Here is an 18275-nt window from a genome sequence, read left to right on the forward strand (position 1 = left end):
CGTTGAAAATTTAGTTATTATACTTTGGTTTTGATTTAGGTTCAGTTTAGACAAATAAATAGAACTTTGGAACTGGCCTCGAACCAAGCCGCGACTTCGGTAAGGTAAATTTATGGTCATTTGATTTAATTTGGTTAATTGGATTTAGACCCCAAAGATGAGTTTAAAACTTTGGATTTATTATTTTTGGACTAGGGGTGCTAAATTAATATTTGTAATGTATGTTATAGGGTGGATTCAAAGTCTTCCAAGAGTTGTAAGAAGGTTAATTACTTGGGTTAATTTGGGACCAAATTTGAGGTAAGTAATCTTACTACTGGAACTGCCCACGGGCCAGACTTTAGTTGTATGCTAGCATGTTAAGCGTATGTTATGGTAAATGTTAGCATATTGATTGACAGTATGACTTGAATCAAAGTATGTTCTGGCACGAATTCTGATTTGTTTACATACACACCTAAGTACTTGATCGTTAGTATGTGATAGTATGTGTTTTCATATGTCGATGTCTGATCTATTGGTGTTGAGACATACTTGCATGTTATGGATTTATGATGTAAGTTATACATGGATGATGTATAATATGTTATTAAGAAATATTTGTATGTGATGAAGCCATGGTATCAAGAATTTTTATGTATGTTTTAGAACTGTACAATGTTGAATCTTAGTACGTTAAGACTGTGTGAATATCCTCATTGATTAGTTAGATGCTCACTAGTTTGTGTTTCCTTCGGGATTCACCACTGTTTCCTTCGGGATTCACCAGTTTTGTGTTTTCTTCGGGATTCACTAGTTTGTAGTTTTGTGTTTCCTTCGGGATTCACCAGTTTTGTGTTTCCTTCGGGATTCACCAGTTTGTGTTTCCTTCAGGATTCACCAGTTTGTGTTTCCTTTGGGATTCACCAGTTTTGTGTTTCCTTCGAGATTCACCAGTTTTGTGGGCATACTTAACTACAATAGGATAGGACTCGGTCTCTTGGTTGTTCCATATGTTTATGTGCCATATGTGGGAATCTAGAGGACATAGATGCCTAGCCTGACCCCAGTGGTGGGGTTACTTACTGAGTATTTCATACTCATTCTTTCTTATGTTGATGTTTCAGGTAAGGGTAGAGATGCACCAGTGATGGCGCAGCGGAATTCATGATTGAGCCACTGGGACTAGTTTTTACGCTTCCACATCATGAGATTTAGAGTTATTTTCATGTTTCCCTTAATGTTTAGTTTTGATGTTTGAAACTTATTATTAAGAATTGTTTTTCATAAGTGTTTATTAACCTTTATGATTTATGGGTACCCTATTATTGTTTTTAACAATTGCATTTAATAAATATCTTTTGAACTTCTCTTGTTTTAATTAGCATTTATTTCAAATAACTGAGCATCGTTTTAAATTATTTGCATGCATTTATTTTAGTAACGGCCTTACCTAGATCCTAGGGGTCGGGTCGTTACAAACCCACACCCTTAAGTAAGTGAGATTAGGTGCATAGTCTTTCCAGAGTTTGTAACGTTTCTTATTTAGTTTTTTGTGAGGTACTCTGTTAAGAATAAAATAGGCAGAAAGCACAACTTCTCCCCTCCCCTTCCCCACATATTATCAAACAATATAGAACTTAAGAACACAACATTCATAATCTCCTTAAGAGTTCTATATTTACCTTATTCTATACCATTTTGCTGTGGTGAATAAGGTGTAGTAAATTCATGAATAATGCCATTTGATTCACAAAATTATGTAAGAGTATTATCACTGTATTTACCACCTCCATCCGATCTTAACCTTTTAATCTTCTTATCTAATTGATTCTCTACTTTTGCTTTATATTTCAAAAACATACTACCAATTTCATCTTTTGTTTTTAAAAGATAGATTTTAGTATGTCTAGAAAAATCATCAACAAAAGAAATGTAGTAATTTTTGCCACCTCTACTTGTGGTGTTTTTGAAATCAAATAAATCAGAGTGTAACAATTCTAGTAATTCTGTACTTCTAGATGTGACAGGTTTAAAAGGTTTGTTGATGAACTTTGTTTCAACACAAATAGGACATTTACTAGTTTCATGTATTTCAGATGCATTAATGAATTTTAAATCCTTAAGTTTCTTAACCAATGCAATATTAACATGACTTAGTCTACCATGCCACATATCAAGAGACTTAACTATGTAAGCAGAATTATAGGCACTTGCATTTATCATATTTACAATAGGGACAATATTCAATACAAAAAGACCATCAGCAAGATATCCCTTACCAAAAAAGTCTCCATTTTTTGGTGAGGACAACTTTGTCAGCTTCTAGGATAATCTTAAGCCTAGCCCCATCAAACTGCCAGATATTAGGTTCCTACGTAAGGAAGGTACAAACAATACATTACTTAAGGATAAAGTTTTTAGAGAGGTTAATTTTAAAAGAACCTTTCCTTTCCCGAGTACTTCTACTGTGGCAGAGTTACCCATAAACACACACTTTCCATCAGTAGTGTCCTCGTAGTCATGGAAGAGCTCTTGGTTTAAGCAAAAATTTTCTCGAAGCTCAGGCGTTAAGTATCTAGTTAATTTTGTTTTCCACCAGGTTTGCTTCCACAATAGCAGTGATTACATCATCTTGTTCAACAAGATTAACTTGTGGTGTGGGATGCTAATTTGGCCCTCCTTTTCATTGATTGCATTGGTAGGATTTATGCCTAAGTTTTCCGCAGACATAACAAATCAATTTTTCTTTTCAATTTTCCCACCAACAGTTTTGTAATGTTCAGTCCTTTGAGATGAATTATTCTTTCCAGACTGCTTCTTATAATTTTTGAACCTGTCTGTGTTAATAGGAGAATATTCAATCAATTAGCATTAATTGAATTCAGATTTCCAGAAATTAGCTTATTTTTTAACCTGTTGGCTTCTTCCGTGTGCATGTGCCTGATTAGCTCCTAGAGTGTCAGATTCTTCTTTTTGTGTTTCGGATGATTTCAATAGTCGCTCAAGGATGGGGGAAATTTTTGAACAAGCACATTTGCATGGAGAATCTCACACATTTTCATGCCATCGGTCAGAATGTTGGCCACCAAATTTTCATATTCATGAATCTGCTCAACTACCGGTTTCTCATCTATCATCTAAAATTGTATCCATTTATCAACGACGTACTTCTTGCGGCCAACATCATCTTCTCCATATCGGGACTCCATCGTACTCCAAATTACCTTTGCTAACTTTTGGACCACAAACAAATCGCACACCGAATCTATCATATGATTCAGTAGATGACCACAAACTGTTTTGTTGTCTTTCTCGTACTTATCAGGAACAATCATGGAGGATTGCTTTGGTTGATCAGAAACATCAAAGGGTTCTTTGGAGGATTATGGGTTAGAGACAGTGTTCACCTTCTTGGTATCAGCAAACATTTATGTGGTGAGGATATAATTAATCTCTAACTGCTCGAAGAAGATCAATAGTTTCTTAGACCAACAGCGATAGTTCTCTCCGTCTAATGGTTTGAGCTTGGACAAATCGAGGAGAACCTAACCATTCTTGATTAACATCTAGTTAATTGCTTTCAGATTGTTAGAACAATGAATAAATGTCGTGAAGGGTAACTACGCTATGGAGAAACCACTGCCCTGAAAGCAATTACAACGCGACCTTAGTGCTAATTGTTGTGTCGGTTGCTCCCCAAGATTAACGCAGCCTCCAAATTCAAGCATGCACTCATTAGAAAATTGACTAGAATTGAAAGAGAAGGTTGCTCAGAACAAAAGAACAATTAAAGAAAAATAGAATAGGGAAGTAAGAACTTTCATGGATGTCCCTTCTCTCAGTTCTGATATTTTCTAAAGAGCAGAGGAGAAGAGGAATCAACGGGGCAAATGAATGGTCATAAACAGGCAGATGAATGTTGATACAACATTCATAAATGGGCAAATGAACTGTCAACGAAACGTTCATAAACGGTATGTAAAATATTTGATATTTTTAATAAATTGGGTCTTTTAAAAAAATAATTAAACGAATAAGTAAAAAAAATTTAGTTCTTTTTCGGGAAAATGCGATTACCCAAACCCGTCCATCTGTCCGTCGACGGCGTGCGCGTATGGTGAAAGGGTTATACTTCCACCATCAACACATTTTGGACTCACATCTAGAATGTCTTGGTATTTATACCCTCTAGGCAATGCTAAATTTTCTCATGTGAGACAAAGCTCTTCCTTTCCTCTAAGTCAATTTCTATTTTTATCTTTAAACCTAGTTTCTTGATCTTTAGCCTATTCGACAAGTTCGATTTTACCTATAACACACACTTGAGTTCAAATGTGTAGCTTACTATTTAATACCCAATAGATATGAGTTTAAAATTTCTATATGCTCCTAATAATCACTTGATACATATTTAAAGGGTATGTTTTTTTTCTTATATATCCTACAAAAATATCCCTCGTATTATGACCACTTGTTGAATGACTTTTTTTTAATATAACAATTGTAGGGTGGGTGATCAAATCTCCGACCTCTAGGAAGGAAGGTCATATCAATGTTAATTGTTAAATAACTTTTTGAATGAAGAGTCTTGGAGGAGAATGTTGGGATTGATGTCCTAAATCTCTTATATTCTCGTAGTTTGTAAACATTGTATAAACAAATTGTTATTAATAAAATAATTATTATTCTATTAGCATACACTCAATCTAATAAACTAACATCCTAGGTTATTTTATGTAACTTAAACAAGTATGTAGAGACATACAGGTGGATCTTGTTTAAATAATAATCTAAACGGTCTGTAGTAGATGGATAAGGTTGGGTACCTTATTCTGGTGACACTACGGATACGACCTGCTTTGTAGATATTACAAGTGTTGTTAAGTGCTAGAAATGATTTGATCCTGATCATTCATATGGAGACATTTGAGTGAGGGTATCTTATACAAAGAGTTTGTATAAGACCGGACCACGAAATGGTTAGTCTCATTATATAACACCGTTAATATAGAGACTTACGTTTCACTAGGATGACCATAGGTGACATAACCTGAATCCTGAATGAGCTGTGAACTCCTGCTCATGAAGACGGTCCTTTGATTTGTAAAAGTGAGAGTGGTCAGATTACTAACTCAATAAGCCTACCATCTTGGGGTTTTTCTGATCGGAGAGCTGGAAACACAACTACACAAGACGAAATTCATTCCTTCCCTGATATTGGGGTAAGTAGATAAGTTGCTCCCTTAAGGGTTGATTCTGGGGCTTGAACAATGTGGCCACACTTCTCCTGGCCTGAGAGGGACTCAGTCATAGTTGGACTATGGCTTATTGTTCATTAAAGAAATCAGTCGTACTTAAAGAGTTAGATGTAACTATAGGGGAAAAACGATAATTTTGGCTCAACTGTACTTCAAGCAATTTGTGAGGGTTATCGCACTGTTGATTGGTCATATCCAATGGACACAGAAATATATTTATAGTGCGAAGAGTGCAGCTGTCGGTCTTTAGTGGAGTGACCGATAGTTAATAGAAGTGGGGTAATTTAATTAAAAAGTTTGGTTAATTATCTAAGCACCATTGGAGCTTCAATCTATGGGTCCGTAAAATCCCTTTTATAGCTCAACAGGGATTTAATTGAGAATTAATTTTGGATTAATTTAAAATGTTCAAATTAGTTGAGGAAATTAATTATATATATTATAATTAATTTAATTAATTTAATTATATATGTGATATAATTAATATAATATATTTGATACATAATAGTATAAAATATTTTGAGAGAAATTTGAATATGATTCAAATACTAATTATATGAATGAGATTCATATAATTAAATTTAATATAAATATGATTTATATTAAATACCATAATTAGTTTAGAGGAATTAAATTTTGAAATATGATTCCAATATTACTTATATGGATGAGATTCAATTAATTGATTTTAGTATAAATATTTGAGAGAAAATTAAAATATAGGTTATATTCTATTTGATACAATATAAAAAAGTATAGGTTATGTATATGTATATTATTATTATTAATAATAATTTAATTTGATTAATAATAAGGTTATATTATTATTACCTCTCCTTACTTTTCAGTAAAGATTGGTATGTCTACAACTCATTGAGGAGAGTTGTAAGGTTATATTTCACTTTGTTAAGAATCACATTGCTAACAAAGTGCAGGAAGCTCTTCGGCAAAGAATGCAAGATTATGCTAACCTAGTTGCCTTCATCGATGGTAGACCCATTCAACTTCGCCACATTGAAGTGGACCATCATGTTTAGCACATGTTCACGAACAAAGGTGCCTTATTGCATTTTGGAGTTGAATATGTATTTAAGAGCCTCATGCATGAGCTGTTCAGATGATTGTCCAAACATCCCTTGCAGGGACTCCATGATCTCACGGGCTGAGACCATAGGCTCATGCTTCTTGGCCAAGACGTCAGAAAGACTTGCCAAGATATAGGCTCGGGCCTTCTCATTCGCCCTTGTCCATCGGTCGTATGCCTCCCGAATATTTCGCGCAACATTTGGAGCTGGAATAGGAGGACAAGCCTCCGTGAGAGCGAACATGAGATCCTCGATGATTAGGATCGTCGTGATCATGTGATTCCATGTTGAAAAATTGTCGCCAGTTAATTTTTCGGCACTTAACAATGATAAGGTGGCATTTGAAAAAGTTGCTGAAAATACGCTTGATTACATTTTGCTAAACCTCTTTTTAACCAATTAGTTTAGCAAAACAGTTTCAAGTACCCTAAGTTATAGACTTCTATTTTGCAATAATGCCCCAGTGAGTCAAGACAAATGCCACCGGTGGGGTGATCAGTTTTTCCTTCACTGGGATGAGACATTCTCAACCATTAGGCAGAACCAACTCTTGGAACTGAACCTAACAGCTACCATTTTTTGGTACAGAATCGTTAACCTTTAACTATTCCGTGTAAGTGTAACCCCTCGTTTTCGGTGCCAGAGTCCCAACCTAATGCGCTTACCATAGGGAAAAGACAGATTAGGACAAGAGACTAAGTTACCTTATCCTCTTACAGGAGATCAAATAATGAAGCGCGCAAAACTGCCATCCTTTAGGGGGACACTCCCAGGATGCCTCGAGGCAATACGCAAAAACTTTATTCAACCTAACAAGGGAGATCGAGGGATATGTTGTCGCACTTCCCGCTCCCACTTACTATGAACATTCTCTCCATCCACCTTGATTTTGACCTACCCAAACACCATCCGTTGGGGGACACACCAAAGGTACCGCGAGGTCGAGGATAGAACTCACAGTGTGGACTTTAGGAGAAAAGTGAAATGTTTAAGTGAAACATCTTATGTCCCAAGTACCTCCCACTAAATGTTCTACCTAGGGATTCATTAACCTAGACAATCTGACTACTAATTTTAGTCTAAGTGGTCTTTTTAAAGTCTACTCATAAATAACATTTGTTTATGAAATATAAACAAGTTCAAGTAGTCACATTTAAACACTTTAATGGACTGTCCTTAACTTGCATGCATGCATCAAATCTATCTAATTCACCTTTCCAGGTAAGTTCCCAGGTAGAGGTGTTACGTTTCTGTCAACTTAAATATCCCAGCCTAGACAGAACCCACCTTAGACAACAGGTCTCTTTTAGATAGATTTGTAACACTTTAACCTTTTATTAGCCAATTTAATCCTATTAAACTGATTAAAAGATTAAAGCCTTAGGGTTGCTAATCATAATAGAACCGTGATCTTAGGTCTATGTGATCAAGTTTTAAACATTTTAAAACGTGAATTAAACCTAAGTGAGCATGCATGTCTTTCTTATTTCTTTTAGTTCTAAATTCTCTTTGACTCTTAAAAAGAAACAACTAAAAAACATTGCGCATAATGAGGCATTTATAACAATTATAAAGTAACCTATGTGTCATGCACCATGCAATGTCCGGTCATTACTATATAACTTTAATATAACATGTAATAACCAAGCAAACATGTTATTATTCACCCTTATACTATAACAATTATAATATAAAGATGATGCATGTCAATGCTTTTTATGCATGCATAAATATAACTCTTATATTATATGATGCATGAGCATGCTCTTACATAATTAAAATCATGCTTCTCTAAATTATAACAATTATAATAAAGAGATGATGCATGATCAATACATAACCTAAGGTGGGATTTACTATATGTGCATACCATATGACATATAAAACATACATAGCATGTATTAAACAAATAGATTAATGGACCGAGATAAGCCTTTAAATCAAAAAAACTGGAATGAAAACCCTATCTATTACATTTTTCATCGAGCAAACTGGTTCACAGGCGAACGGGACTTGAACCGCCAGGAGGTCTTCATCATGTAGCAATCTTCCGCAGGTAGACGATCGTTCAGCGCGCACTAGACGATAGAAACTTTAGCAAAAGATCGTGTAGACAATGAGGAGGCTGCGAAGCCTGATCGTCCAAACAATCATGTAGCGCGACGATAAGTAAACGATTTACCTTGAGTTACAAAATGATCATTTAGTCTGTTACTAAGCGATGAAGCTTGCTGACCTAAACGATCGTCTAGTGTGCTTTAAACGATACGCGAGCGTCTGATCGTCTAACCAATGTGTGCAACTTGTTAAACGATTTACCTTGCGATGCTAAGCGATCGTTTAGTCAGTTACTAAGCGATGAAGCTTGCTGACCTAAATGATCATCTAGTTCGCGCATTAAACGATACTCAACGATCGCGTGCCCGATCGTCAACCCGATATGACCAACTCTTGATCACATACCCCATCGTTCAACCAATGCGTTCAACTGCGATCGCATAGTCCTTTATCTTCATGATGCGATGGATAGCGATCATATAGAACGTCTTCTGCACGATACGATCAACCCTAGATCATCTCCTTCCTCGAAGAGCTGCAACCTTTGCCCAGAACTTTGATGAACGACTCAAGACTTCAAACACTTTGAATACAGACTTGATTACGATTATTTATGCCAAAACACAAGGGCTTTTACAAATAACCACAAATGTAAAAGGAATTAAACAAATCGAGGCATCTCACCCCGAAAACATCCATTAATCCGGCACATCCACAATAGAATTAACACTTAAAACAGCATAGAAATGCATCCACCATGAATGTAAACGTTATTTCGTTGCAATAAATGAAATCGGAGTATCAGAAATCTGTCTCTGATACCAATTGAAGGATCTCATACCAAGAGTTCCATGAGCAGGTTTAGATCGCTTTGATTTCACAGTGACCGAAACACAAACGATATACATTCCATACATACAGTTATGCATATTAAACTCATTATCGGCATGCTCAGAATACAAAAAATTAATAAGGAAAAAGGTTCATACCAAATAAAGACTGTCTTCGTATGTCTGAACCCTCAGCAACGGAAAACCTCCTACCGATCTACTAGCACCTAGCGAGTATGTTGACTGCAACAGCACGATCTGAACGTACACGAACAATGTCATGGAGATGACACCACCACAAGAGAAACCCGAGTATCCTCGACGTCAAAAACCTAAGTGGGCTCTGGTGAGTTTGGTAGAGGACGGAGGAAAAGACGTCGTGTAGACGATAAGCAAGTGGGAGATGAACTCTGTTATCGTATAACAGAAATGCTTATCGTATAGTAGAGCTACATGATCGTTTAGGAAAAACTGAACGATCGTTTAGAGAACGTGTGAAGTAGATGATCGTTTAGACGAACGAGCTTCTATCATATAGGATCTCGCAATCGTTTTTTCACGGATTCTTTTGGGCGCGGGCTCCGAATGCACGAATAATTGATAAAATGAAAACTATTTTCATTGCTTTAACCTGCCAGTTACTATAACTTTCACAACCCCACTTCCCACGTCCGAACGTGGATCAATCGATTAATTATCAAATAATTAATCAATTAATTTAATTAATAAATATAATCATATTATATTTATATCCTATACTTTGATATCATATATCCACTATAGTATTTTCTCCTCTACTTGATATAAATCATATTTATATTTAATTTCTTCCAAAATAATGTATCTCATATATTTAGCCAATTATATCATATATAATTAACTAGTCCAATTATATCATATATAATTGAACTTCTTCTTGTCAATTTGAACATTTCAAATTAACTCAAACACTGGTTCTCAACTTTATCCAAGCTACCCAGGTGACCTAATGGACCTGTGGCTTGAAGCTCGAACGGTACGTGAATAGCTGATTAAACTCTTTAGCCACGAGATCCACCATCCGTTAATTGTCAGTGATTCCACTAAAGACCAACAGCTGAACTCTTCTTACCGCAGATATATTTCTGTGTCCATCGGATATAATCAATCATGAGTACGATGAGCCTTCACAGATGCTCGTAAGTACAGTTGGGCCAATTTACCATTTTGCCCCTGTAGTTACATCTCACTTCTTAAGTACCACTGATTCCTCTAATGAACAATACAACATAGTCCAACTATGTGTGAACACCATTGGGGCCAAGAGAAGGTTTGTGGCACCACATCGTTCAAGCCCCGGAATCAGCCCTTAAGGGAGCCATCTATCTACTTACCCCTGCCTCAGGGAAGAAGTGAATTCCATCTTGTGTAGCTGAATTCCCAGCTCCAAAATCAGACGAATCCCCAAAATGGTATGTCTATGATTCCACTCACGTTTCTCCATGTATGTTCACACCGTGAGACTCATACTTGGCCTCGAGATGCCCAGGATGCATCCCCCTTCGAATGGTGTTTGCATGAGTCAATATCAAGCTGGACGGAGAAAGTATTTATAGTAAGTGGGTGAAAGGTGTGTATCAACGAGTCCTATAGTCTTTGTCATTGGTTCACATCGTGAGATCATTCTGTACGCCCTCGTGTCGTCTTCGAAGTGTCCCCCTTCGGATGGGTTTTATGCAGTTGGTCAATATCAAGGTGAACTCCAGAAATGGATGGGTCGCTTTAGGTTTTGCCCCAATCAGATTTTTTCCCTTCGGATTGGCCTTTCCGGACGGACCTCTAGGGCTTAAAATGATGGGTCACACTTAAGAGAAATTGTTAAGTAAGTTAACGATCTCTTGGCCAAATCAATGATGGCTTGTTGTTATAGGAACAAGAGTTGTTATGGTATTAATGACTAGTTGAGAACTTCTCAATTCAGAGGAGGGATAACTGACATCCGTTCGGCAGCTTTTTTCCTAAACCTTTAAAGCGTCATTGCGAGACTAGATGTCACACGGGGTTCATGTTAGTTTTGCTAAAACCTTATTGGATGTTGTTTTGTTTTACAACGGGTATTTGCTTAAAACCTAACGTAGGTCAATGTGTTTTTCTTTTCAAGAACTCGCTAGTATTTCTGTTTAAAGCTTTTAAAAATGACCGATTATTTATAGTGGAAAGAATCGTGTGAAACGAATTTCGTGGCAAACGACCTCGATCCCACTACTCTCCAAAAAAGCAGACAAGACAGTAAATATGATTTATTTGTCTTGGAGACATGTCTGGTAGAGAATGATGATTCTGCCTGGATCCTTGATTCAGGTGCTACCAATCATGTCAGTTCCTCTAACCAAGGATTTAGTTCTTGACTAACAGTCCGCCTGGTGCTACATCATAAGAGATGACTCTTCGAGTCGGTACTGGTGAGGTTATTTCATCTGTTTTTATAGGTAGGTTAAAGTTATTTGTTGACAAGAAACGTTATCTGTTACTGGATAATGTTTTTTTGTAGTTCCTCATATTAAGAAGAACTTAATCTCAGTTTCTTGTCTCATTGAACAAGGCTATACCATCTCATTTTCTGAGAATAAAGTGTTTATTTTCAAGAATGGAATGGAGAATGGTTATGATTCAATGGAAAATAACTTATATGTACTAAGGTTGTTAGTCATATAAGCCTTGTTAACACTAAAAATGTTCAGTAGGGCAACAACAACTAAAATCCCAAAGGTTTAGGAAAACGCCCATCTTTGGCATCTAAGGTTAGGTCACATCAACCTCAATAGGATTGAGAAGTTGGTGAAAAATGGACTTCTAAAGAGTTTAGAAGAAAACTCCTTGTCGGTATGTGAATCATGCCTCAAAGGCAAAATGACCAAACGACCTTTCACTGGAAAAGGTTACAGAGCCAAGGAAGCCTTGAAACTTGTACATTCAAACCTCTGTGGTTCGAAAAGTGTTTCTGAAACACTTTTTGAGTTATGGAGAGGTCGTAAAGGCAGTTTACGTCACTTTAGGATTTGGAGATGTCCGGCACATGTGCTAGCGACTAACCCAAAGAAGTTGGAACCACATTCGAAGGTTTGCCTCTTTGTGGGCTACTCCAAAGAAACAAGAGGAGGATACTTCTATGATCCAAGTGAGAACAAAGTGTTTGTTTCCATTAATGCTATCTTCTTGGAAGAAGATCACATGAAGGATCATAAGCCATGAAGTAAGCTCGTTTTATGTGAGATCTCAAGTGAGACTGAGACTGTTGAGGGTTCAACAAGAGTTGTTGAACAGGCCGACAGATCAACAAGAGTTGTTGAGGTCGGGACGTCTAGTCAACCAGCTCAAGAGTTGAGACTGCTTCGACGTAGTGGGAGGGTCATGAACTCATCGAATCGCTACATGGGTTTGACTAAAGCCCAAAGCGTCATTACAAATGATGGGGTCAAGGATCCGTTGTCTTTTAAGAAAGCAATGGAGGATGTTAACAAAGATGAATGGGTTAAAGCCTGTCTCTTATACACATCTAGATGTGTATAAGAGACAGGATTAAGGTGGGATACCTGATCCTGGTGACACTACGGATACGGCCCGCTTTGTAGAGGTTTGCAAGTGTTGTAAACTACTACAAATAGTAGATCCTGACCATTCATGTGGAGACGTGAAGCGGGGGTGTCCTATACAAAGAGTTTGTATAAGACATGGACCACGAGATGATTAGACTCTGTATATAACACCGTTAATACTAGATACTTACATCTCACCGAAACGACCATAGGCTGTCTCTTATACACATCTAGATGTGTATAAGAGACAGCCCTACAAAGAGTTTGTATAAGACCTGGACCACGAGATGACTAGACTCTGTATATAACACCGTTAATACTAGATACTTACATCTCACCGAAACGACCATAGGTGACACGGCCTCAACCCTGAGTGTTTCGGGAATTCCTGCCTTTGAGGGCGGTCCTTTGATTAGTATGGGTGAGAGTGGTCAGATTGCCAACTCAACATGCCTACCTTTTTAGGGACTTGTCTGATCTGGGAGTGAGAACTCAATCCATAAGATGGAATTCACTCATTTCCCAAAGCAGGGATAAGTAGAGAAATTGCTCCCTTAAGGGCTGATTTCGGGGCTTGAACATAGTGGCCACAGCTTCTCTTTGGAAAAGAAGACTCAGTCATAGTAGGACTATGACTCATGTTCATTAGGGGGATCAGTGGTACTTAAGGAGACAAATGTAACTATAGGGGCATAACGGTTATTAGCCCAGCTGTAACTACAAGAGAATTTGCCCGTTCGTGTTGCAGAGGAGTTCGTGATCGAGGAGATCGTTGAGGACGAGCGCGAAGTGTTCGTGCAGTGTTGCGGTCCTGTAGATCGGGCGTTCGAGGTTACTGATTGTTCGAGCGTTCGTGCGCAATGGAGCGTGGAGACGCGTCTGCCATTGTTTGTACAATTTTTCCTTTGTGCTTTTGAGACTTTCATGCTGTAATTTATGTATGATTTACATAACCGTTTATGTTTGAAGTCAACTGTAAATGTTATGTTAATTCATGTTTGTAATTTGGAATAGTCTTGTTCTGCTGCTCATGGAAATCGTGCTTCTGATTTCCTTCAATTAAATAATCAATCATTATCTCAAATAACATATTAACTACGAGGTTTTATGGCATATTTCTCAACATGCATGACCCATGAAAAACTTAGAAGTCATATAGAAGACCTTAAAGGACCCATGGAAAACTTTTATAAGACCCCTAGAGGACTAGAAGTCACATGGAAGACCTTGGAATACTCATGGAAGACTTATGAGTCACTTAGAAGACCCTTGGAAGACCTCCATAGGACCCATGGAGGGCCTCAAAGGACCCATAAAGGCCCTAGAGTAATTGAGTTGAAATCGTCCAGATTCTCAATGGACGATCATAAAGGAACTGTTATGGAATTGAGTGGGTGATGCACTTAAGCATTGGTTACAACATCAAATGGTGGTAACATAACAGAACAATGAGTATTAACTCAACGATTCCAAATTGAAGAGGGATAGTTATGAATCTAAGCGTCAGTTATACATTACTATCCTATATAAATGACCAAAGTTTTTGGTCAAAGGTAGACCTAAAATCTTCTGTTATTTTCTATTGTCAAGTTATTCTCAAACTCGAGATTGACTTCAGCACTGGAGTGTGTGTGGTTTGACACCACACCGATGCTCAATTTCTGTTGTCTTGCAGGCATTTGAACTATTTTTTCTTGAAATACAAAGTCACAATTGATCTATTTTTTTGGCATCAACAAAAACTTTCTTTTTTCCTTTTTTTTTTTTTTTTTTTTTTTTTAAGAAATCTTAACTCAACTAGTTAAGACTCTTGATGAATAGGTCAAAATTCAAATTTTCACTCTTAGATTTGAACTAAACTACAAACTTATTGATGAGAAATTTTAATTCATAATGAAAAATGCCAGAAATAAAATTATTATCGAAATCTAAAAAGTTTAGTTATGAGTAGACACCGTTCTTGAATACTTGGTTGAGCGAGATCAATAACTTATACTACCACCTAGACTTGGCAAAATAATAATAATAATAATAAAACAATGAAAACTTTTTTTTTTTTGTGGGGTTCAAAATTGATTGTGGTTCATCACATTTCAATGATGTAGATACCATATGATCGTAATACACTCCATATGGGATTTCTAGACATGTAGTTATGTTCCTTTCATTATCATATCAATTAATGATGCCTATCCCAATTCACCTTAAAAGTCTTTGCTACAATTTTACTAATATTTTTAAAATAATAAAATTCTTTATTCCAACCTTTACTTTTTATGTTTTTTTAGGACATCCCAATAATTCAATTTGGTGGAGAACTTCAAAAACTTGATATGTACTCCTTTCATTATTGATATCCAACCCCATGTGACAAAACTGAATTATTCATTGGGATTTTATTTTTTGTTGTAGTTTTAAAAAGAAAAAAAAAAGAATAACATAATTCAATTTCCCAAATTTATTTAGGTCAAATTATAAATTAGGTCCCTAAAGTTTGGAGAAAATTAAAATTTAGTCCATATAGTTTAAAAAACTAGAATTTAATTCTTATGATTTGATGAAATCTCACGAATAATCTCTATAGTTTGATAGAATCCTTCAAAATAATTCCTACTGTGAGGACAATTTATGAAAATTCTATTAAATCATGAAGACTAACTCTAGTTATAAACTATAGGAATACTAAATTCTAACTTTCTCTAAGTTATAAGGACCAGATTTGTAGTTTATTTATTTTTCCATCTTTGAGAGTGAAACATTCTTCAATATTTTGTAGACATATAAAATAAAGGAAAAATGATATTATCAGTCTTGAATTTTAAATAATAGGTCCATCTGGTCTCCATATTTTCAAAATATATCTTTTTAGTTTCCAAATTTTTAAGAATTTGTATGTTTGGCTGTAAGTTTTCAACATGTACCTTAGTCCCCAAGTTTTTAAAAATAAAAGATCCTCCAAGTAATTTTTTATATTTTAAATAATTACATGATATTTAAATCAGATGAATAATTTTAAAAATATCTCATCTATTTAACTATTTTTAAAAAATATTTTTTCTAATTTTAAATATCATATAATTAAAAAAAAATCACTTCAAAGACCTTTTAAATTTCTTACTAAAAACTCTCGGATTAAAAACATATAATTTGAAAATATAAGAGTCTACTTCTTAAAAACTTGAAGACTAAAATGGCACATTATTAAAAATCAGGGACCCAACATAGTATTCTATAAATTTTGAGGACTAAAAAAAAGTAATTTTTTCCGTAATAAATGTTTGAATACAATTAGTAAAATACTTACGATTTAAGATGATTGTTTCACAATAGTCGTTGAAATGGTTTAATGATCAAGTAGTTGACAAAATTGGGATGCCCTTGATAAGTAGGGTTTGTGGATGAATGGACATTTTTTTTTTTTTTTTGGGAAAAAACATTTATCAATTTAAAGTGTCTCTCAACTAATAAATCTATTAATTGAGTAAATAAATGATGTGACAGAGTTGGAAAAAAAAATATATTTTTAGAATTTGTCACATCTCTTCTTTCTCTCCTCTTAATTTATTCTTTCTCTTCTCTCGTTCTCTCTTATCCCTCATCCATCGTCTATTCTCTCGTTCTCTCTCGTTTTTGGATTTTGTTGTTTTTAAATTTTTCCTCTTCAATTTTCAATCCTTCGTGGGTTTTCGTTGTTTTTGTGCTTTGGTTCCTAAAATGTTTAATTCGGGAAGCCCTAGATGAATTCTTGTGGTCTTAAGTTGGTGTTTAGTAATAATGGCCATAAGGTGTTTGATAATATTCGTCATATTTTCATTCATCCATCTTACTTTCAAATTAAGATTACAATCATTAAGGGAAAAAAAAGAAATTGAATAATGAGTATGAGTACATAGTTTAATTTTGAACTTTTGAGTGGGGGGTTTGGTGATTCATATGGGGTATTAACTTTTGAGGTACACAAAGTCACGAACCACTAAGATACACTAACTCTTTTGTTGATTTTACCAACTTAACATGAAAAAAGCAATCTTACTATTGGTAAGGATAACAAATTTATCTATTTCAATTCATTTGAGGTACTGGAAAATAGGTCGAGATTCAGGGGAGTTAGATAGACGAGGAGATACAAATGAATAAAAGAAATAGCAATTATGAGGTACAATCTAAGTCACCCTAAGTTCATATCTCTCTTTCTCTACATACAAAAAAAAATATATAATTTTTTAATAATTTTTTAAAAATTTAATTTTCATGTGGCAATTTTTCATTAGGTGCAGTAGGAACTACACAATGGATGGGTATAACGGGACTGTACCAAAAGAAATCTAAACTAGGGAGGGACAATAGAGAACGAAAGAAGAGAAGAAAGAGGGGAATGAGAGAGAATGCGAGAATAGAAAGGGAGTAAAGAAGAGAGAAAGAAGACGGAGGTTGCAAATAATAAAAAAAATATTTTTTTCAACTCATCTTGACACATCATCTATTTAATCAATTTGTTTTGTTTAATTTTAATATATTTATTAGTTGAGGGACGTTTTAAATATATTCTTGAAAACTCAGAGACTAAAATGACCAGGAGACTAAAATGACTAGGTACAAAATACAGCTATTCTTGAAAACTCAAAGACCAAAAGGTTTTTTTTTTTTAAAACAATATACCTATAATGTGAGATTTAAATTTTTGACTTGTAACAAAATGTTGTTAATAGCTTAACTATGGAGTTATATTCGGTTGATAGAGTTATAATTAAATCAGAGTTTGTAACTCAAATATTCAAATTTACAAGATGTAATGATATCTTAAACCTTGTTCAAGAACTACTTTGTTGATAGTTTTTTGTTTTTCAAATCAAGTTTATAAACATTATTTCTAATCAAGCTTATAAACATTACTTCTACTTGTAAATTTATTTATCTCATTTTATCATATATTGACTTTCTATCCGTAATTTAAAAAATTGAGTCACATTTTTTAAAATGGATAAAATTGGATGATTACCACTCATGTAAGGAGAGTGAAGAAAACTGAACTATGGTTCTTACAAATTATATTTGTTTTTTTACAACTTCTTTACCATGATTTTTATGGATTCTAACTAAACACTTGAATTATTAGTCAAATGTTTTTTTTTTTAAAATTACTATTTTTGTTTTTTGTTTTCTTTTACAAGGTAGATAACAAAATAAATAATTAATTGCTAATAGTAGAGTTTGTAAGCTTAATTTTCAAAAACCAAAATAAAAAAATCAAGGTTCCATTTGATGACCATTTGGGTAAGTTTGGTTCTTTGTTTTTGAAAATAAAGTTTATTTTCTCTCAATTTTTTTACAATAGTATGATTCTTTCTTAAATAAAAAAGTTGAATTTTTAGCCAAACAACTTTTAAAACGATTTTTTTTTTAATTTTCAAAACTTGGCTTGATTTTTGAAAACATTCGTAAAAAGTATAGAACAAAGGGAGAAATTTATAGATAGAAGATATGTTT

Source organism: Benincasa hispida, chromosome 9 (genome assembly GCF_009727055.1).
Source record: "Benincasa hispida cultivar B227 chromosome 9, ASM972705v1, whole genome shotgun sequence".
In the NCBI taxonomy this organism is placed as follows: Eukaryota; Viridiplantae; Streptophyta; class Magnoliopsida; order Cucurbitales; family Cucurbitaceae; genus Benincasa; species Benincasa hispida.